The 23,790-nt window shown below is 48.5% G+C and overlaps 1 long non-coding RNA gene across 1 annotated transcript; it reads right to left on the bottom strand.

The window, feature by feature from the left end:
• Positions 1-512: 512 nt before the first annotated feature.
• LOC122945129 lies at positions 513-23,762 on the bottom strand. Its single transcript, XR_006391094.1, has 3 exons — positions 23,734-23,762; positions 4,582-4,678; positions 513-672 (listed from the first exon to the last, which is right to left on the bottom strand). It is a non-coding gene; the product is annotated as an uncharacterized LOC122945129 (long non-coding RNA).
• Between the last annotated feature and the right edge of the window lie 28 nt (positions 23,763-23,790).

The raw sequence follows: 23,790 nt of genomic DNA on the forward strand, positions 1-23,790 counted from the left end.
CGACTCTTCGCTGCCAAAAGCGGAGATGTCTCCACAATGTAATACATTCATATTGCTCAAAATCTGTCACAATGGTGGGAGGCGGCTTCCCTTTTCTGAGACCGCTAAAATTATGTAAAAACTTCTTGTTTTGCAATTTTAACAGTTCTGTGAGTTCCTGCTAAAAAGGGTCCTGTGTCCCCCCCCCCCCCCCCCCCGCCTACTGCCAAACTGTCCCTTGTAGTGTCAATATTCCACAAAGCAAAGCGAGCTGAGGGTGTGTTACAATGTATCCAGGTGTAGACAATCCTCCACCCTTGATGGCTACATTTTACCTGCACTGATACATTGTAACAAATGATCAGAAAAGGAGAGAGATTCTTGCTGCTGATGCGTTTAGATTACAGAATATTGTTTAGACCGGATACAACTGTGAAAACCCCTCAGGATGGGGCCCTCGTTTTCCCAGTGCCCCCCCACACACCTTAATGCAGCTTTGGTCTATATGGTTTTAGGCCCCATTCACACCTGTCTATCGGCCATCAGGATTTGTAGCCACAGAGTGGAACCCGGAGAAGACGTACGACGGGCAGATTGGAGCCCCTTCCATGATTCGGCCTCCTCTTCTCATAGATCATTATCTGTTCTTTCAAGGTAATTGCGCTCTTATAATAGATGAGATAATTAATAGTTCTGTGGAAAGATAATGAGCTCCAGTGAGAAGGCCCAAGGATAATGAAGGGTGTTCCAAGGCTGGTGACCCTCCCCGACCCTGGGCGGCTCCGAAGGCTGAAGGAATCTTTCTATGCTATTCAGCTGCGGACCGGACTGCGAGTGGAAAATCTGCAGCGTTGGTTTTTCAAACTCCCTACAGAGGGGGTCATTTATTATAACCGGCGAATTATACACCAGTAGTGTAGTGGTAGTAAGTCGCAGGTGGCGTAGTTCAGTGTAGTGTATAGGCAAGAGAGCTAGTTAGCTAGACAAATAGATAATTAGCTAGAGAGTCAGCACTAGACGGCTCACGCCTATTTATGAATATTAATTATTGGTATTATCCTAATATTTCCCATAACACCAATCTTAATCCCCACACAAATCCCCAGCGCTTCAGCCCATGCACATGTATATCGGCCAAACCTGCCAATCGATCTGCTGCCAGAGGAGTCGGGGGGAAGAGGAGACAGAGGGGTCGGGAGGAAGAGAAGACAGAGGCGGGAGGGGTCGGGTGGAGGAAGAGCAACAGAGGGGTCGGGGAGGAAGAGCAGACAGAGGGGTCGTGGGAGTGAAAGAGCAAGACAAGAGGGGGCGGGGAGGAAGATCAGAGACAGAGGGTGTCGGGAGGAAGAGCAGAACAGAGAGGTGTCCGGGAGGAAGAGAAAGACAAGAGGGGGTCGGGAGGAAAGAGCAGACCAGAGGGGGTCGGGAGGAAGAGTAAGATCAGAGGGGTCGGGAGTAAGAGAGAGACAGAGGGGTCTGGGAGGAAGAGAAGACAGAGGGGTCGGGAGGAAGAGCAGACAGACAGGGGTCGGGAGGAAGAGCAGACAGAGGGGTCGGGAGGAAGAGCAGACGAGGGGTCGGGAGGAAGAGAAGACAGAGGGGTGGGAGGAAGAGCAGACAGAGGGGTCGGGAGGAAGAGCAGACAGAGGGGTCGGGAGGAAGAGCAGACAGGGGTCGGGAGGAAGAGCAGACAGAGGAGTCGGGGGGAAGAGAGACAGAGGGGTCGGGAGGAAGAGAAGACAGAGGGGTCGGGAGGAAGAGCAGACAGAGGGGTCGGGAGGAAGAGCAGACAGAGGGGTCGGGAGGAAGAGCAGACAGAGGGGTCGGGAGGAAGAGCAGACAGAGGGGTCGGGAGGAAGAGAAGACAGAGGGGTCGGGAGGAAGAGGAGACAGAGGGGTCGGAGGAAGAGAAGACAGAGGGGTCGGGAGGAAAGAGGAGACAGAGGGGTCGGGAGGAAGAGGAGACAGAGGGGTCGGGAGGAAGAGAAGACAGAGGGGTCGGAGGAAGAGGAGACAGAGGGTCGGGAGGAAGAGGAGACAGAGGGGTCGGGAGGAAGAGAAGACAGAGGGGTCGGGAGGAAGAGGAGACAGAGGGGTCGGGAGGAAGAGAAGACAGAGGGGTCGGGAGGAAGAGAAGACAGAGGGGTCGGGAGGAAGAGCAGACAGAGGGGTCGGGAGGAAGAGCAGACAGAGGGGTCGGGAGTAAGAGCAGACGAGGGGTCGGGAGGAAGAGCAGACAGGGGGTCGGGGGGGGGGAGAGGAGACAGAGGGGTCGGGGGAGAGGAGCCAGAGGGGTCGGGGGGGGAGGAGAGGAGACAGAGGGGTCGGGGGGGGGAGAGGAGACAGAGGGGTCGGGGGGGGGGAGGAGACAGAGGGGTGGGGGGGGGGAGGAGAGGAGACAGAGGGTCGGGGGGGGGGAGAGGAGGACAGTAGAGGGGTCGGGAGGAAGAGGAGACAGAGGGTCGGGGGGGAAGAGGAGACAGAGGGGTCGGGAGGAAGAGGAGACAGAGGGGTCGGGAGGAAGAGGAGACAGAGGGAGTCGGGGGGAAGAGGAGACAGAGGGGTCGGGAGGAAGAGAAGACAGAGGGGTCGGGAGGAAGAGAAGACAGAGGGGCGGGAGGAGAGAAGACAGAGGGGTCGGGAGGAAGAGAAGACAGAGGGGTCGGGGGAAGAGAAGACAGAGGGGTCGGGAGGAAGAGCGACAGAGGGGGTCGGGGGAAGAGCAGACAGAGGGGTCGGGGGGGGGGGGGAGAGGAGACAGAGGGGTCGGGGGGGGGGGGAGGAGAGAGAGAGAGGGGTCGGGAGGAAGAGCAGACAGAGGGGTCGGGAGGAAGAGCAGACAGAGGGGTGGGAGGAGAGAGCAGACAGAGGGTCGGGGGGGGGAGAGGAGACAGAGGGGTCGGGGGGGGGGGGGGGGAGACAGAGGGGTCGGGAGGAAGGGAAGACAGAGGGGTCGGGAGGAGAGAAGACAGAGGGGTCGGGAGGAAGAGCAGACGAGGGGTCGGGAGGAAGAGCAGACAGAGGGGTCGGGAGAAGAGCAGACAGAGGGTGGGAGGAAGAGCAGACAGAGGGGTCGGGAGGAAGAGGAGACAGAGGGTCGGGGGGGGAGGAGACAGAGGGGTCGGGGGGGAGAGGAGACAGAGGGGTGGGGGGGAGAGAAGAACGAGGGGTCGGGGGGGGGGAGAGGAGACAGAGGGGTCGGGAGGAGAGGAGACAGAGGGGGCGGGGGGGAGAGGGAGAAGAGGGGTCGGGGGGGGAGAGGAGACAGAGGGGTCGGGGGGGGGAGAGGAGACAGAGGGGTCGGGGGGGGGGGGGGGAGAGGAGACAGAGGGGTCGGGAGGAGAGGAGGGACAGAGGGGTCGGGAGGAAGAGGAGACAGAGGGTCGAGGAAGAGGAGACAGAGGGGTCGGGAGGCGAGGAGACAGAGGGGTCGGGAGGAGAGGAGACAGGGGGGTCGGGAGGAAGAGGAGACGAGGGGTCGGGGGGAGAGGAGACAGAGGGGTCGGGGGGAGAGGAGACAGAGGGGTCGGGGGGGGGAGAGGAGACGAGGGGTCGGGGGGGGAGAGGAGACAGAGGGTCGGGAGGAAGAGGGACAGAGGGGTCGGGGGAAGAGGAGACAGAGGGTCGGAGGAAGAGAAGACAGAGGGGTCGGGAGGAAGAGAAGACAGGGGTCGGGAGGAAGAGAAGACAGAGAGGTCAGGAGGAAGAGAAGACAGAGGGTCGGGAGAGGAGACGAGGGGTCGGGGGGGAGAGGAGACAGAGGGGTCGGGAGGAAGAGGAGACAGCGGGTCGGGAGGAAGAGGAGACAGAGGGGTCGGGAGGAAGAGAAGACAGAGGGGTCGGGAGGAAGAGAAGACAGAGGGGTCGGGAGGAAGAGAAGAGGGGTCGGGAGAAGAGAAGACAGAGGGTCGGGAGGAAGAGAAGACAGAGGGGTCGGGAGGAAGAGAAGACAGAGGGGTCGGAGAAGAGAAGACAGAGGGGTCGGGAGGAAGAGAAGACAGAGGGGTGGGGGGGGAGAGGAGACAGAGGGGGAGAGGAGACAGAGGGTCGGGAGGGGGGGGGAGGAGACAGAGGGGTGGAGGGAGGAGACAGAGGGGTCGGGAGGAAGAGAAGACAGAGGGGTCGGGAGGAAGAGCAGACAGAGGGGTCGGGAGGAAGAGAAGACAGAGGAGTTTGGATGAGAAAACAGTGAAGGATTCTCTCCTTATTGAGAATACATGCACGCTTGGTCACATTGTGCATTCCTGTACATGGGGGGAGGGGCCAGGATGGACAGGCATTCGCTGAATGAGTGTTTTTTTTATCCAGAATGTCACCTCGCTCTCCTACACGATAATACATAGGGTGACAACTGTTGATGGCTGCCGCTACAGTGCCCTAAGAGTTGTCACACGGATCCCTCAGTCTTCTGGAATTCTATTCCTGTACCAGGGTGGAGATGTGATAGACAAAAAAATCATATAATTTCAATACACCGCATGATCCTCAGTCCAGGGTGCTGCTGATACATGCATTAATATCGGGGTCACGTGTACGAGCCGCTCCCGTCCTCTGGAGAACTGTCCGGACGTCAGACATTACAATTAGTGTCAGCCTAATTACCCTGTTTCCCATCACTGCAGACATCACCCGTCACATGGTCCACGTAATGTCGAGGGCCTGCAGCCCGGGAGCTATTAATACGTGAAACGTCTGTTTCCTGCAGAACAAAAAAAAACAGACAAATGTTAAATGTCCGATCATTGAGCGTCACCCTGGGGCGAGGGACGGGCGACTTCTGCTGCTCTCTGGTATCATACCATCCAGCAAACATAGATATGTAAATGCCATCGCCTGCAGGGGACATACAGTCCTGGCCAAAAGTTTTGGTTTTAACAGTTTGCTGCTTCAGGTTAAGTTCAGGCGGCGAAATTGGCGGCAAAAGAATCAGCAGCTGAAAACAGGTGGTTTTTGGAGGCAGATTTCTCATTTGATGGATGTTTTGAGGAGTTTTTATAAGAAATCCACGATCATACGTGTGTCAGTAACCGGTCACGGCTGCAGCGTTTAATGAACCTGCTACTGAATAAACCTCGGCCATTCTACACTACACGGTGGAGAGTCTAACCCTGAAGTCCGTGGGAAATCTGTCAGTGAGGTCGAGTTGTGGATGGAGCAGCTGAAACCGCTCACCTTCCGCTGCTGTATCAGTGGCAGATTTTAGCCGCGTGAACTCACCCTCAGGATTTTGGGATCTTTTGGTCAGATGTTTCGAATGTAACTGAAGGACAATTATAAGCATTTCCTTACATTTTTTACTTCCCTTGACAAATCCATCAAATTTATGCAGAGACTGAATATTTCCAGTGTTGACCCTTCTTCTTCTGCACTTCGCCCTCGATGCTGGATGTCAGCTTCTGGGCCAAATTCAGACTGATGACAAACCCATTGTCTAATCAGTGCTCGGAGTTTATCACAGTGCATCAACGGTTGCTGCCGCCCGATGTTCCCCTGCTTACTGTCACGGGCATTTCTTTTTTTTAACAAATCTCTTTTTATCAATGATTTTCTACAGAAGGATATATACCGTACATTACTGCGGGCCACGTAGTTACAAAAAAGGTATATAGTAATTGTTACAGTTTGAAGAACACATTAGGGATCGACCGATTATCGGATTTACCGATATTATCGGCCGATATTCAGGATTTTGAACGTTATCGGTATCGGCATTTATTTTGCCGATATTCCGATAGTGTATGGGGAACACAGATCGCGCTGCTGTCAGCGCTCTCCGTGTTCCCTCAGCAGCAGCACAGGGGAGAAGGAGCAGTGTCTCCTCCCCCTGTGCTGCTGCCGCTCCAGCCAATGGGAGGACAGGGGACAAGAGGAGGGGAGGAGCTATGGCCACTGCACCACCAATGAAGCTTAATCTCACATTAATTCATATACAGGAGGCGGGAGCTGCAGGATCACATAGCCGGCTCCCGGCCTCTATGAGCTGTAGCTGCGATCCGCGGTAGTTAACTCCTCAGGTGCCGCGGATAGCAGCTACTGCTCATAGAGGTCGGGAGCCGGCTATGTGATCCTGCAGCTCCCGCCTCCTGTATATGAATCAATTAGAGATTAAGCTTCATTGGTGGCGCAGTGCGCCCCCCCAAGCCCCCCAGTATCAGACATTGGTGGCGCAGTGCGCCCCCCCTCCCCCCCAATATTAGGCATTGGTGGCGCAGTGCGCCCACCCCCCCAAGCCCCCCCAGTATTAAGCATTGGTGGCGCAGTGCGCCCCCCCCTCCCCCCCAGTATTAAGCAGTGGTGCGCCCCCCCCCCCTCAAACCCAGTCGCAGTGCGCCCCCCACAGGATTCACTCTCCCCTGCTCCTCCGATCGGAGCCCCAGCAGTGTAATGCTGGGGCTCCGATCGGTTACCATGGCAGCCAGGACGCTATTGAAGCCCTGGCTGCCATGATAAGCTCCATGCTGCTGTGTGCACAAAGCACAGAGCCGCAGGGACAGTGTGAGCTCCTATTCACCCTGATAGATCTCTATCAGGGTGAATAGGACAAGGGTTCTAGTCCCTAAGGGGGCTAAAAGTTAGTTAAAAAAAAAAAAAGTAATAAAAATAAAAACACCAATATATTAAATATAAATGAAAAAGAAAGATTTACAAAAAAATAAAAATACACATTAACAATAAACATACATTTTCAGCAGATTTGTGGGAATTTTAATTTTTTTTTCAAAAATGAAAATTCCCAGAATATCGGTATAAATTATCGGCTATCGGCCTGAAAGTTCACAAATTATCGGTATCGGTATCGGCCCTAAAAAATCAATATCGGTCGATCCCTAGAACACATTATAGAACGAGCGGAAATGTTTGAGATAAAGGATCGGGGTGGAGTTATGGGGAAGGGGGGGGAATCGGGGAAATGAAAATAAAAATGGGTGGGGGGTAAAGGTGAGGAGGCGGAAGGGAAGGGGAAGGGGGAAAATGATAAATGAGCCAATAACATTTTATAGCACAATGCTCCATGGTATTCAAAAGTGCAAAACATGTTATAGATTGGAGAACGACCACAGAGTATAACAGAGAAATGTTACATTAAATCATGGCTACGTGAACCTATAAAACCTTGCATGTGAAAAGGTTGCATTACAAAAGGTACTAGAAGTAAAAAGCAATTGACTAGTCTAAATGTCAATGATGATTCAAATGTTAGCGGTTACCCCTCTGAGGGGTGTAGGTTATGAGGGACAATGCCTAATTCCCTTTCCATGATCCACAGAAGACTATCCACGGTTTTCACAACCCTAGAAATTTGGAATGAGACTTGGTAGCCCAGCCTGCCAATTCCTCCATCAGATACATCTGATCAATCTTATCGCACCAATTCTCCAGTGAGGGAGGTGAGGCGTTTAACCAGTTTAGAGGAATTAACAACCTGGCTGTCTGAATTAAAAGGGTCGGTAAGTCAAACAACGAAGGCTGCCACTTTTTTTTTTTTTGAGGGGAACCATAGAGGTACTGGTTGAGGAGGAAGCTCTATCGAGGAATTGCAGATCTCGTTTATTTTGTGCTCCACTTGGTCCCAAAAAGGGCGAATTAGCGGGCAATACCACACGATGTGGCCTAAGGTGCCTCTATGTGTTTTGCATCTCCAACACAAATCATTACTTGCAAGACCCATTTTGAAGAGTTTAAATGGATCATTATACCACCTTGTCATAGTTTTAAAAGAATGTTCCTGCATTTTATGCACCTGGAAAAACCATGGGATCTCAAAAAGATCCGAGCTACCTCTTGTGGAGTGAAGGACCTATCTAGATCTTGTTCCCAAGCTCTTATGAAGGCCGGGGTTACACCTCCCTTATTGGAAAGCAGCGAGATACTATGCCTCGGTAGGGTATCATGAAATGTAAGCTGTTCAAACCAAGTAGGGGTAGAAACATTGGTGTATTTGGTAATCAATGTCTGACACGCCCTGTATAACTCCTGTCTTGTCAGAAAGTTTCCATCCTTAATAAATCTGGAGCAGAAGGGCGAAATATAATCTACGGATTTCAAATCTGATAAAAGAGAGGATAATGAGGTTCCTGCTAAGAGACTCCAAAATTGTGGAATGCGGAACAAGTCGGGTTTCAACAGGAAAGGGATGGCTTCTGCTGGCAGACTACTAGGTGGGTCTGAGAAAAGTTTTACAACAGATTTGATGTTGTAGATATTCAGGTAAAGGCCCTTGGATATTCCTATGGGTGTCACATTAGGAGTAACAATCCCCCAAAGCCCTGCATATTGTTTCTCAGACAATAGTATCCTCAGACATCACCACCTTACTATCAAGAATCCCACAATGTCTAACTTCTATATCATCCTTCTTCGCCTCTCGCTTTCTTAAACTTAACATGGATAAGACAGAATTCATAATCTTTCCCCCATCATGTTCAACCCCCCCAACAGACCTATCCATCACGATCAATGGCTGCACACTCTCCCCGGTCAACCAAGTCCGCTGCCTTGGAGTGACCTTGGATTCTGCCCTTTCCTTCCGACCGCACATCCAAGCCTTTTCCACCACCTGCCGCCTCCAACTCAAAAACATCTCCCGCATCCGTGCTTTCCTTAATTTTGAATCTGCGAAAATGCTTGTACATGCCCTCATCATCTCCCGCCTAGACTACTGCAACACTCTCCTCTGTGGCCTCCCATCTAGCACTCTCGCACCCCTCCAATCTATCCTCAACTCTGCTGCCCGACTAATCCACCTCTCACCCTGTTACTCCTCTGCCTCTCCCCTCTGCCAATCCCTTCACTGGCTCCCATTGCCCAACGAATTCACTTCAAAGTACTAACAAATACATACAAGGCCGTCCATAACCTGTCCCCTCCCTACATCTCTGAGCTACTTTCCCGATACACCCCCACACGCACGCTCCGATCCTCACAAGACCTCCTCCTCTCCTCTTATCGCCTCTTCCCACAATCTCCTCCAGGATTCCTCCCGTGCATCCCCCATACTCTAGAACTCGCTGCCCCAACATATCAGACCCTCACCGACAGTGGAATCCTTCAAAAGAAACCTGAAAACCCACCTCTTCAGACAAGCCTCCAACCAGTGACCCTGCTGCCTCTATACCGCCATGACCAGCTTCACCCGCACCTACTGTGTCCTTCTCCCATACCATGTAGATTGTAAGCCTCGCGGGCAGGGCCCTCTCTCCTTCTGCACCAGTCTGTAACTCGTCTTGTTCATGCCTAGTGCAATTGTCTGTATTATGTATGTGCACCGCTTATCATATGTACAGCGCTATGGAATAAATGTCGCTTTAATAATAAATAATAATAGTACAAGCTCGATATTGGAACCCAGTGTTCGATATTTAGGGATGCATAATTGTAACCATATTTTTAACTGTATCGCTTTGTAGTAGTAATTCAAATTACTAGTCTAGGTTTTTTATTTTTTCACAGCAAGGAAGTAAAAATCTGTCTAACTCTTCTGAAGAACGAATGAGGGAGATGGATAGGGACCATTTAAAGAAGATACAGCAACTTTGGAACTATGGCGGTTTGGAGCAGATTTTTTCGGCCTATCCAGGAAACCCATGGAAGTGATAGGGATTGTAGCTGATTCTGAATCTTCTTCAGGAGAGGTAAGTAATTGGATCTATACAGCTTGTAGGGATCATTAGTGAGTTCTATTCCCAGATATGTTAGGGAGTCATCACTCCATCTAAAGAGGTAAGATGTTTTGAGGAAATGTGTCATTCGGGACGATAGCGCCATGCCCATAGCTACTGATTTAGAGTAATTTATCTTAAAGTTAGGAAAAAAATCCAAAAGTGGAAACGAGATCTAGGACACGAGGGAAGGCTTGTTTAGGATTTGTTATCAGGAGCATTAAGTCGTCTGCAAAAGCCGCACACTTATGTTCAACTGTTGACAGGCCTCGTATCAATGGATTATCACGGAACGCCTGAAGTAATGTCTCCATCACTAATATAAACAAAGACGGGTATAGGGGGCACCCCTGCCGGGTCCCGTTAGTGATGATAAACGGTCTAGATAAGATACCATTAACCCTCACTCTAGCGCTAGGGGCATGATATAAGGACAGGATCGCCTGTATAAATGAGTCGGGAATTCCAAACCTGTGGAGAGTGCGCTGCGCATCGAGCCAATCAACCCGGTCCAAAGCCTTCTCTGCGTCTGTGCTCAAGAGCACGAGAGGCTGCGATTTACGCTTAGCCCAAGAAATAGCATTGATAAGTCGACAGGATTGAAAATTCCCTTCTCTTCCCATTACAAAGCCTGCTTCTTCCTTGTTGATTATCTGTGGGGTTATAACATTAAGTCCAGACGCTAATAATTTGGCCCATATTTTTATATCTAGGTTAAGCAAAGAAATAGGCCTATAATTGCTGCATTCTCGAGCATCTTTACCTTCCTTGGGGATCATGGTGATTGTGGCTTCCAGCGTTTGTTTTGGGGGGGTTCTCCGCAGACACCACTTAGTTAAATGTGGGGTTAAAGTGGGTAGGAGCTTCTTGTGGTATCCTATCGGTAGGCCATCTGGACCCGGTGCCTTACCTAGAGGCATACTTTTTATAATCTTTTGGATCTCTTCTTCTGAAAATGGTTTTAACAGAGAGGGGCAGTCTTCGGGACTAAGTTTGGTCTATTTGTCTCACTCTTTCAGACTCACTGGGCTTATTTGGTGACATTCCAGGGACGTTATCACAATTATACAAATTTTCATAGAAGGAGCAGAACTCCTCTGCTATAGCATCTGTAGAGGAGACAAACGTTCCCTTGTTCGTCTTAATAGAGGAGACAAATTGGGCCGCTTTCCTCTGCTTGATCTGGTGAGACATAAACTTATTTTCTCTATCACCATGCACGTACTGTCTAAATTTTGCACACCTTATGTTAAGCAACTCTTTTAGCTGTCTCCTTAAGGATTTGAGATCATCCTGAGCAAGGGATAATTTAGATTGTTTCTTTATGGATGCAATTGCAGCAACTTGGCCAAGTAACAAGTTAAGCTTTTTCTGTCTCTCTTTTTTGAGCTTGGAGCCCAAGGCAATAAATTCACCACGAATGATGGCTTTATGAGCTTCCCAATCAGTAGTCTGGCGGGTGTCCGGTTGCTTATTATCCTGGAAATAATGGGTTAATTTGAGAGTGATATCTGAGTCTAACAGGGTTTTGTTTAGGGGCCACATCCATTCCCTTGTAGGAAGGTTAGCAAAGGCGAAAAGTAGTTAGAGGGGCATGATCGGAAACTGTAATGGGGCCTATGGAAGACTTTAGCATTTCTATATGGGGATTCAGCTGGACCACTGAATAAAATGTGAAATCTTTTACGGAGACATTTAATGTCCTCCAGGTGTCTATTAAGTGCAATTCCCTTAATAATTTCTGAATTCCTCCAAGCGTTTTTTTGTGATTTGGTGGAACTGCCTAGTGATGTGTCTAAGCGAGGGTTCGAGGACACATTAAAGTCTCCCCCCTTTATTTTTATTTAAATATAATATTTATTAGCTTTTGTCATTTTTCATTCCAGCAGCATGTCACAATAGTGTGAGAAATTGACATGGTTTGACATATAAGATACAGTACATCTAACACATGTTGAACAATCTCTTACAGGAATACAGCTGATCCCTTAGCTGTCATTACTTGTATAATGTAACATAGACTGCTCGTTCAATTTCTTGATCTTTAAGGCTAATCTTCTAGTCCCTAACTGAGGTTAACCCCTTACACCCCCCCCCCCCCCCCCCCGAACGCTTTCCTCCAGTATACCGGGTCCTAATATGAATTAGACTTTAATCAGCCAGTAATCTCCCCAAGGTTCCTGCAATTTTACGTTTCAAATACCATTCCGAGGATAGAAATGGCTTCATCAAACTCTTCAATTCCAGATCTGAGTATACTACTGTCATAAAATCTTCCCATCGTTTGAAGAAATTTTCGATACGCTTTCCTCTAAAGGCGTTCGCCTCTATTCTCTCCAAATCAAAACATTTTTTGACATGCTCCAGTACCTCATTCATTGATGGTACCTGAGGTCGAAGCCAGCTGTTTAGTAGACACTGCTTGGCCGCCAGAATAATAATATGGATAATTGGTTGTATCTGTCTATGCTCTGGGAGAGCATGGAAAATAATACATTCAGGAGTGTTGGGGATGTTGACATCTAGATGTCTTTTAATTTGTTGTTTCACTAATTCCCAGAATTTTGACGTTTCTGAGCATGACCAAATCCCGTGCAACATATTTGAACCGTTTAAGTGACATTTTGGGCAGCATGTCAGTCTGTCTTGACTTTGAGACTGAGAAGAGAAGCGAAAACCGTAAATTGCCTTGTGAATTAGGCGAAATTGTGTTTCCCTCCAACCCTCGTTCCCCCTTTATTTTTACACCTTCAGCAAAGTCTTGGTCGTCTTAAGCCAGCGATGTTGTCGGGTTTTAGGAACATAAAGACCTGCATGCGTTACCAATAGGTGACCGATCCTACCCTTCACAGATATGAATCTGCCTTCTGAGTCTTGCTGCACTACTACTGGTAACAACGGTACGTTTTTTGCTAATCGCGATACTAACTCCTCTAGAAGCAGATCCATATGTGCTATGAAACCACTGTGAATAGTGCGATTTGGATATAGATGGAATCTTTCCTGTCTTGAAATGCATTTCCTGAAGAAAGCATATGTCACTTCCAATTTTTTTTCAGAAGTGTTGAGATTTGAGATCTTTTTTTGGGGCGTGTCAAGTCCTCTAACATTGAGGGTGGTTATATTCAATTCTGTCAAAGATACATCGATAGCGTGTAATGCAAGAACTTCTGAAATATCATGCAAGGTGGAAAAGCCAACATTAAAACAACTAAGCTGAATACATAAAGAGCTGACTACATGAGAACAAGTATACGCATCTGAGAATAGGTATTGTACCAAAGTGACCGTGGTGATGAGCCACTGTGTAGTAGCTTGGAGGGGTAGATGATTATGGAGATACATCCTCACCCGTGCCCTCCACACCCCTGTGCTTCTGTTAACAATATAACTGCCTTTCTATACGGTGGAAAAGTGAAAAATACATATGGCAGAGACTAAAGCAACTTAAAGAATGCACAACTGCTGAAGAAAACTGTGTAACACCCCACGCAGGTAAACCCACTACAGCAGACTAGATATTTTCCCTAGTGTGAACAGCGCCCAACAAGTTTTCCACTTTTGCTAAATTATTTGAATGTAGTAGGATCAGTAAAACCTTGAAAGCGGATGGTGCGACACTTCTTCGAATGAATCTTGAGGCCCAGTACATAATGTTCCGGAGTGTGCTCAGGTGTTGTCTTTCACTCCGGGCGCTTTTCTATTAGTGAAGGATTTTTTCTTGGAAGCCACTTTCCAGGCATCCTGGTGTCATGCCCCACTCTGACGATGTGCGGAGGTCAGCCAGGATAGCAGCACGAGTTTAGTGATTGATTTAGAGCCGTGCTGGATCCGCCTCTCTCAGGTGCACTGGGTGGGGTCTTTAGTTCAAATAGCACACTGCCCAGTGCCCTGAGCGGATTATACTGTTCATTCTGGTCTGGGAAGCTTAGGTGGAAGGTTGGCTGTCAGTTCCTGCTCTCAGAGATAAGTGTCTTTTCTAGTTCGGTTGTTTGTGTCTTCTTGTCCATCCAGGTTCTGTGCGAGCAGACTGCTCCTATCTCCCCACTTCACCATCTTAGGGAGTTCAGGGTTTTTGTCAGCCCAGGCTGGAGGACACTAGCACACCTACCTTCAAGGTCTGCTGTGGGCTGAGCAGTGCAGGGAAAGAGGTCAGGGATAAGCTAGGAGGTGACCCTTCCCCTGTCTCTCGTCCAGAGCCTGGTTGGTGTGTTATCTTGTGTACAGAGTGTACGTCCGCCGTGACACCTGGGAAGGGAGCTGTGGTAATCCCGAGACTGTGATGTCCACTGGCAGCCAGTAATCTAAAGTGATTGGTGAAATGTCCAGAATTTTCCAGGCCGCAGGTAGATCTTGTGGCGAACTAACTATACAGCGGTGGCCATTTTTAGCAAATGTAATCCCAAAAGGGTAGAGCTACTTATACAACAGCTTATGGTTTCTCAAGTGGTCTGTTAGCAGTCTTAGAACCCTGTGTTTAGCCAAGGTGGAGGAGACTAAGTCCTGAAACATTAAGACCAATGATTCACCATACCCAAGTTCTGTTTTCTAGCGGGATGCTTGCAAAATGGCTGCTGTGTCTTTGTAGCTTAGAAGGCAACATATTACATCTCTGGGGGGCTCCCCATTTCTGGGTGTGGGGCGCAGGGAGCGATGTATTATTTCAATGGTGATGCCTGCAGCTCTTTCCTCGCCCAGTAGATCAGCAAACAGTGTCTTAGCAGCTATTTCTATCTCTGGAGCCACTGATTCGTCAAGACCTTTCAGCCTAATGTTCTTTCGCCTGCTCATATTTTCCTGGTCCTCAATGATGAGGAAGGCATTACTTAAGGAGATCTGTGCATCCATTACACTTAACATGGCCGCGCTGTGTGCAACCACCTGCCCCTGTCGGGTTTCTGCAAACTGCTGTAATTCCTGCACCGTTCGCCTGATTTGGATGTAAAAACCCTCAAATTAAAGCTGACAGTCTGCAGGTAAAGCACATCTTGTTCGTTTCATTTCAAATCCATTGTGGTGGTGTATAGAGCCAAAAATGTTAGAATTGTGTCGATGTCCCAATATTTATGGACCTGACTGTAGCTGGTCACAAATGTGTCTTTCAGACGTCTTCTTTACCATTCCTGGGATACATCAACTCTCATAGTGGGTTGCAGATGGATCCTGAAAAGCTGAGTGCTCTAATGGCCTTGCCGCCCACAGGGTCTTCGCGCCACACAGCGCTTCCCAGGTTTTGCTAATTTTTATCGCCAGTTCATTCCTAATTTTTAATCTCTTACAACCCAATCTCCGCCCTTACTAAGAAAGGGGTGAACACCACAGTCTGGACTTCTGCTTTCATCCAATCAAAGAAGTTCTTTGTCTCTGCTCCTGTTTACACCATTCAGATGTCTCCCGCCAATTATTTTTAGAAGTGGACGCCTCCTCCATAGGAGCCAGTGCTGTTTTACTACAGAAAGGTTCCAAGGGCAATATGCTTACCCGCAGATTTTTCTCCAAGTTCTTCTCCCCTGCAACAACTTCTGGCCATAAAACTAGCATTGGAGTGGCTTTATCTATTGGAAGGGGCCCAACATCCAGTGATAATCTTCACCAACCACAAAAAGCTTACATATCTGCAGATGGCCCAATGTTTGAACCCACTCCAAGCCAGATAGGCACTCTTCTTCTCCCGTTTTAATTTTGAGCTTCACTTTCGCCTGGCCGAGAAGAACATCAAGGCGGATGCTCTGTCTCGGTCATTTGATTTCTCCGACTAGCAAGAGGAATCCAAGTACATTGTTGATCCTGCTCACTTAATTACTGTGGCTCCTGTCCTGATCAAAGACATTCCTCCTGGGAGAACATTTGTGCCACCTGCCAAGAGGAAATGTATTCTAGCTTGGGGGCACAATTCCAAATTGGCCGGTCATCCAAGGATCCACAAGACTATAGAACTTTTATCATACCACTACTGGTGGCCCACACTGCCAAAACATGTGCCTGATTACATGTCTACCTGCAACGTCTGTGCTCTGAATCAAGTCTCCAGGACCAAACCACCCAGGCTGTTACCTTTTCCTGATGCCCCATGGCAACACATTGACTTTGTTGCTGATCTTCCATCTTCTGCAGGATGTACAGCTATCTGGGTGGTCGTGGACTGGTTCTCCTAGATGACTCACTTCGTACCTTTGGCCAAATTGCTCTCAGACACCGATCTTGCTAAATTGTTCGTAGAACACATATTCCGGTTGCATGGACTACCTTTACACACAGTTTCTGATTGCGGAGTCCAGTTTACCTCTAAGCTCTGGAGAGCTATTTGACAGATGCCTGAGATTGAATTAGACTTCTCTTCGGTATATCATACCCAGACTAATAGGCAAGTAGAGCGAGTCAATCCAATATTGGAGAACTATCTCCGACATTTTTTCTCGGCCCAACACGACAACTGGGTACAATTGCTACCTTGGGCAGAGTTCTCCTATAATAACCACTCTAGTAAGTCTACTGGATCATTTTCATTCTTTGTCATTTATGGACAACATCCTTGTACTCCTCTTCCTGTCCCTATGTCTTCTAAGGTACCATCTGCTAATTATTGTTTTAAGGATTTCTTGAACATTTGGTGTCTGACCAAAGACTGCATCATCAACAAAGCGGTGACTTGTATGAAAGTGAATGCAGAGAAAAGGCGTTCTCATCAGGAGATAAGGTTTAGCTCTCCTATAAAAATATCCACTTACAGGTTCCAAGTTTCAAATTTGTTCCTAGGTTCCTTGGAAGAGGATCAATGAAGAGTCTGCCCCTCTCTCTGTAGATTCCTAATTCCTTCCATGTGTCTTTACTGAAACCGGCAGTTCTAAATAGCTTCTCTACTGTTCCATCTACGGTATCTGGAGAATCTGATGATGCATTTGAAAAGTCAAAAGACATCTTGGACATTAAGAAGCGTGGCAAGAAGACCTACTATTTTGTGGACTAGAAAGGCTTTGGTCCTGAGGAGAAGTCTTGGGAACCAGAAGAGAACATCCATGCTACAAATTTGGAAAATAGGTTCTTGTCTCATCTTGGACTCAAGAATTTCCCGATGTTCCCATGCTTACCACCGCGGTCCCAGGCTCCGTGTCAGGTGGTGATCTTCTGCCAGAGTTTCCCCATTCACCACCAAAGTCCTGGACTCTGTCCTTGTAGGCATCATCCGTCCTGGAATCCGCTCCATGGTTTCCTTCCAGCCCTGGGCACAGCATGCTTTCAGATTGTTATCTGTAGCACTTCCTTAAATGCCATGTACACCTTGGGGGCATTATTGTATAATTGCATTGTACTTATTTTGAGCTAAAAATAATTTTTCAATTGGTCTTTATTAAAAATAATGGATTACACTTACCGGTAATAGTTTTTCTTCGAGCCTATGACAGCACCCCTGGAGAGACCGCCTCCTTTTCTGGACAGGAAACAGAATGCCTCCACCTCCAGTCCTTTCTCAAGAACCAAGAAACATAACATCTTAACTTTTTTTTTTTTTCTTCTGTAAATACTTCTTGTCTTTTTTTTTGGAGGGGGGGGGATGGGAATTAACCGGGTGCTGTACCGAATACCGGTAAGTGTAATCTAATATTTCTCTTTTGCCTATGACAGCACCCCAGGGGAATAGGCAAGAATTCTAACTAGGGCGAGTCTACAGCCTGGAGCACCTTATGGCCAAAGGAAAGACCCTCATTAGAAGGTAGCTGTAGCCTATAATGCCTAAAAAGTATGAGGAAAACTCCAGGTAGCTGCTCTACAAATCTGCTCAATTGAAGCTGAAGCTCTCTCTGCCCATGATGTGGAGACTGATCTTAAGGAGTGAGCCCCAAACCCTGAGGGCGGAACTAGTCCCTTAGAAGAGTAAGCTAAGGCAATACCCTTTCTGATCCACCTAGCAATAGACTGAGAAGAGGCAGCAGAACCCTTCTTAGCTCCCTGAAATAAAAGCAACAGACGAGGGGTGGCCTTCCAAGGCTGAGTGACCTTCAGATATTGTAAAATACACCTCCTAACGTCTAGGCAATGGAACTCTGATTCTTTCTCATTATTAGAGGAGGCACAGAAAGAAGGTAGCACTATCTCCTGAGAGCGTTGGAAATGAGAAGAGACTTTTGGTAAAAAAGAAGGTTTAGGAGAAATCTCTACCCGATCCTCCAAAATAACCAAATTGGTGGGGGGGGGGGGGAGGGAATCAGCAGAGATTACACTGATTTCACTAACCCTTCTAGCCGAGGTAATGGCAAGCAGGAAAGCAAGCTTTAGGGAGAGCATCTTAGGGGAGATACTATCAATCGGCTCAAAGGGGTCAGAAGAGAGCGCAGAGAGGACCAAGTTTAAATCCCAAGGAGGGGTTTTGACCTTAGAGACTGGTGATAACTTGGACACAGCTGTAACAAACCTCTTGATCCAGGGATGAACTGCTAGTCTAAACTCAAACAAGGCACTTAATGCCGATATCTGGACTTTTAAAGTACTAGGCCTGAGTTTTTACTTCCAACCTTCCTGCAAGAATTCTAGCACTAGCGGAATGTCAGGAACCTCTAGCACATCCACTGGTCTATTGGCGAATCTAAAAAATGCCCTCCAAATTCTAAAGGTAGATCTCAGAAGTAACCCTCTTCCGACTGGCCAACAGAGTGTTAACTACCTCTTCAGAAAGACCTCTTCTTTTTAAAATCTCCCTCTCAAGAGCCAAGCAGTCAGATGTAGATTTTTTACTTCTGGGTGAAAGACTGGACCTTGAGACAGAAGCTCCTGAGACTCCGGAAGCACCCACGGGGTTGCTATTGACATCCTGCGGAGCCAAGAGAACCAAACTCTTCTCGGCCAGAAGAGGGCTATAACTATTACAGTGGCCTCTTAGTCTCTGATCTTTTTGAGAGCCCTCGGTAACATTTTTAGGGGGGGAAAGGCATAGAGAAGGCCCTGTCTCCAATATTGAGACAATGCGTCCACAGCTTTCAGATGTTCCCCCGGAGATAGGGAATAGAAAACTTCTACCTTTCTGTTTGATCTGGTGGCAAAAATATCTATCTCTGGAATCCCCCATAATGCTATGACCTGGTTGAAAACCCCCTAATCTAGAGAGAACTCCCCCTGGCTTAGGTGGTGACGACTGAGGAAGTCCGCTTTCACATTGTCCGAGCCCTTGAGATGCACCGCAGAAAGAGAAGATAGAGAAGCCTCTGCCAGACTGAATATCTGATGGGTAAGTGACATGAGACCCTGAGCTCTTGTACCTCCCTGCCGATTAATATAGGCTACAGCTGTTATGTTGTCCAAGTAGATCTTTACATTTCTGCCCCTGATAAATGGAAGACTCTGTTCCAGGGCTAACTTGATCGCATTTAATTCCCTGACATTGTGAGACTGGGATAAGGCTCTGCTATCCCAGCTCCCCTGCAACAGAAGGGACTCCACATGGGCTCCCCAACTGGATGGACTCACATCTGTAGTCAAAAGAAGAACCGCTTCTCTGATCCATGGAACCCCTTTTTGAAGATTCTCTAAATTCATCCACCACCTTAAGGAGCTCAGAGTCCAAGGAGATAGATATATCGCCGAGTCTAGCGAGAGTGTACATCTGTCCCATTCCTGTAGAATCTGAAGTTGTAGAATTCTTGAATGATATTTGGCCCATTCTACTCCTGGAATCACAGCCGTCATGAGGCCCAACACAGATATGGCCTCTCTTAGGATGACAGACGGGTGCGAGTAAATGTGTTGGACCCTGGACTTGATTTGTAAGGCCATCTGAAGGGGCAACAGACACTTCTGGGCTCTGGAGTCTATAATCATCCATAGGAAGTTGCACCTCTGGCTTGGACATAAACTGGACTTTTCTGGATTTATCTCCCATCCTAGCTTTTCTAGAACTTCCTTCAACCAGGCAATCTGCCTCTGAAGGGCCCGATACGATTGGGACACGAGAAGAAAGTCGTCCAGGTAAGGTATGATGACTATCTCTTTCTCCCTCACATGGGCCATCATTTCTAAAACAATTTTGTGAACACCCTCGGAGCCTGCGAAAGCCCAAAGGGTAAGGCCTGAAATTAAAGATGAAGAACTTTCTGCTCTGATTGGACTGCTACCCTCAAACTTTTGATGGATGGGATGGACACGGTAATATGCATCCCTCAGGTCCACAGTGGCCATAAAGCAGTTCGGGAAAAGATTGCTTACTGCTGACCTGATGGACTCCATACGAAACCTCTCGTACACCAGATACTGATTTAAGCACTTTAGGTTTATTATGGTCCGAAATTAACCATTTGGTTTCTTGACAAGAAACAGGGGAGAGTAAAACCCATTTGTCACTTCCTGCTCTGGGATTTTTCTCAATATTTTTTCTCTATTAGAGAGAGAACCTCTGTAATGATCTGACGGTAATCTGTGACCACAAACCTCCCCTATGTAATGCTCTGAAAATTTAATCTTAGGCCCTCTGTCACACCTGTGACAGGTGTTAGAAGGTCTGAAAGACTGACTGCACACGAGTGATCTGACAGCCTCTTTTGGTTTCACTAAGTCTGTGTGTTGCTGGTATGGCCACACCTCCTGTTCAGGTGTGGGTCATGTGACCTTTACCTCTCCCTATTTAGGCTGACTTTACCCATCACTCCTTTCTTGGGATAGCTTCATTTGGTTTTGGAAGAGCTGGAGTGTGGTTCTTGTTGAAGTCCTGTTCATCCATCATCCTCAGAAGTTAAGTGTTCCGCTTGTGTTTTGTATCCCCCCCCCCCCTTTGTTATTTACTAGGCCTCCGGGAGACGCCGGTTGCTTCACCAGGAAAGGAATGGGTTGTCTCTGCCCTGTCATTACCTTTAGGGCATCTGAGGGTCACCAGGGTTTTCTAGGTTCCTGTGTATGGGCATCTCTACCATCGAGAGGTGCCCATATGGATAGGAGTTAGGGCCAGGAGCAGGGTTTTATAGATGGTGACCCTTTTTCTTCCCTAGCAGTGAGGCCTAGTGTCTTTCCCCTTCCTTCTTGTTGTCTTTTGGTTTTCTCCCCTACTACCTCTGTGACACCTTCCCTTACCACAGAGTTTATCCAAACACTGTCGGAAATCTCTTGCCACCAATGTGCAAACAGAGACAGACGACCTCCGGGGGCCTGGCATCATTGGGACTGGCATCAGACCCGGAAAGAAGAAACTCCTTATTCTTTCTAGTGACACCAGAAAACTGCTTTGCTCTTTCCTTTCTCTTAAACCCTTCTTTATTAAATCTAGGACGGAAAGATTTCCTAGGGGGTTGACTAGCGGAGGGAAAACCTTTTCTCTTGTCGGAAGCCTTTTCTAAAATGTTGACAAGGACTGGGCCAAACAAAAACTCAACCTGACATGGGATAGCGCAAAGCTTAGCCTTAGAGGAAGCGCCCCCATTCCAGCCCTTTAGCCAATTAGCCATATGGGCAGAGTTGGATAAGGCCGAAGCCCTGGCGGGGAATCCTAAGGAATCCGCAGAGGCATCAGCCAAGAAATCTAGGGCGTTGTTTATAATGGGGGAAGGAAATAAGCAACTGCTCCCTAGGGGTACCCCCTTTAATGTGGGCTTCTAACTCTCCCATCCACACCTTTAGGGACCTAGCGACAGAGGTAGCGGCAATAGCAGGTTTAAAGGCTGCTGCAAAGGCCTCCCAATTTTTCTTTAAGTAAACCTCTGCCCTTCTGTCCATTGGGTCCTTAAGGGAACCCATATCTTCAAAGAGTAGAGAATTTTTCCTGGACATCTTAGGCACGGGAGCATCCAGCCTTGGGGCCCTATGCCAGAGGAAGGAACGAAAAACTTCCTATCTGGTCTCTTCCATTCCCTGGTGATTACCACCTGAATGTTCTTATGTACATCAAACACCTTCCTCTTTCTAGGACCTCAAACATAGAGTCTTGCACCGATTGCTGAGGTATTTGATCATCTAACCCGATAGTAGCTCTAACTGCCTTGACTAGGGAGTTAGTGTTCTCAGTATGAAACAGCGGTTTCCCTGCGGCCTCGTTCTCAGAAGAATCGTCCGATGACAAACACTCTCCTCCTGCCTCCCAGATAGAATATCGCTGTCACTGGAGGGGGAATCTTTAGATGCAGCAGCAGTACCGGGCGGCTTTTAATCAATCTGCTAACCGACTCTCTGATCTCAGAGTGCCCAACAACCGCCATACTGTGACTGGATAGATCCAAACAGTGCCCACATGGAGAGCCCGTGCCCAACAACCGCCATACTGTGACTGGATAGATCCAAACAGTGCCCACATGGAGAGCCCGTGCCCAACAACCGCCATACTGTGACTGGATAGATCCAAACAGTGCCCACATGGAGAGCCCGTGCCCAACAACCGCCATACTGTGACTGGATAGATCCAAACAGTGCCTACATGGAGAGCTCGTGCCCAACAACCACCATACTGTGCCTGGATAGATCCATACAGTGCCCACATGGAGAGCCCGTGCCCAACAACCACCATACTGTGCCTGGATAGAGCCATACAGTGCCCACATGGAGAGCCCGTGCCCAACAACCACCATACTGTGCCTGGATAGATCCATACAGTGCCCACATGGAGAGCCCGTGCCCAACAACCACCATACTGTGCCTGGATAGATCCATACAGTGCCCACATGGAGAGCCCGTGCCCAACAACCGCCATACTGTGCCTCGATAGATCCATACAGTGCTCAGAGTGCCCATGCCCAACAACCGCCATACTGTGACTGGATAGATCCAAACAGTGCCCACATGGAGAGCCCGTGCCCAACAACCGCCATACTGTGACTGGATAGATCCAAACAGTGCCTACATGGAGAGCCCGTGCCCAACAACCACCAGACTGTGCCTGGATAGATCCATACAGTGCCCACATGGAGAGCCCGTGCCCAACAACCACCATACTGTGCCTGGATAGATCCATACAGTGCCCACATGGAGAGCCCGTGCCCAACAACCACCATACTGTGCCTGGATAGATCCATACAGTGCCCACATGGAGAGCCCGTGCCCAACAACCACCATACTGTGCCTGGATAGATCCATACAGTGCCCACATGGAGAGCCCGTGCCCAACAACCGCCATACTGTGCCTCGATAGATCCATACAGTGCTCAGAGTGCCCGTGCCCAACAACCGCCATACTGTGACTGGATAGATCTAAACAGTGCCCACATGGAGAGCCCATGCCCAACAACCGCCATACTGTGCCTCGATAGATCCATACAGTGCCCACATGGAGAGCCCGTGCCCAACAACCGCCATTTTCTGACACTGATATGATGAAGATGGTGCGGGGGAGTAAATAACGCCACAGTTCCAGTGCACTTGCAGTAGTATCCCCAGACCGCCCCACCCTGCTAGATATGGCTGCTGATAGCTCTGCCCTCCGTGCCAGCCCCTGTGCCCCACCTGTCACCCCCCAACAACTGCAATCATCACACCATTAGGGCTCATGCACACGACCGTATGCCCTCCGAGACACTCATAATATCATACAAGTGCGGGACAATAGTCCCACGAGCGGCCCATGCGCACAGCATTATAATAACCTAGGATGCTGTGGGCTCCCGTGCACACGATGTATGCCGCTCACAGACTGTATGTCTCGGAGGGCATACGGTCGGGTACATGAGCCCTTAGGCCTCTTGCACACGACCGTATGGCTTTTTCAGTATTTTGCGGTCCGTAAAAAATACAGATGACATCCGTGTGCATTCAGTTGTTTTTTTGCGGAATGGAACAGCGGCCCCTTATAGAACAGTCCTATCCTTGTCCGTAATGCAGACATAATAGGACATGTTCTACCTTTGAACAGAACGGAAAAACGGAAATAGAAGGCATACGGAGTACCTTCCTATTTCTTTTGCGGGTTCATTGAAATTAATAGTTCCGTATACTGAACGGAAAAATACAGAAAATATATATATATATTAGGCCAGAACTGGTACTTTTTTGGGCGGTTTTGGAAGGATGGTGTAAACAGTACTTGTCCTAGTTATGCTAGATGTGTAGACTGCCCAACCGCGGACTTCTGTAAAAAAAAGAAAAAAGAAAAGAACCGTTGCCCCTAAGGCCCTTAATGAGGAACTACAAGTACCTGCAAGAGGCAGCCATGCTGAGCTCCTGTCACTCGCGCAGTGCATGCTGGGAGTGG

The sequence above is a fragment of the Bufo gargarizans genome, chromosome 8 (genome assembly GCF_014858855.1).
Source record: "Bufo gargarizans isolate SCDJY-AF-19 chromosome 8, ASM1485885v1, whole genome shotgun sequence".
Classification (NCBI taxonomy): domain Eukaryota; kingdom Metazoa; phylum Chordata; class Amphibia; order Anura; family Bufonidae; genus Bufo; species Bufo gargarizans.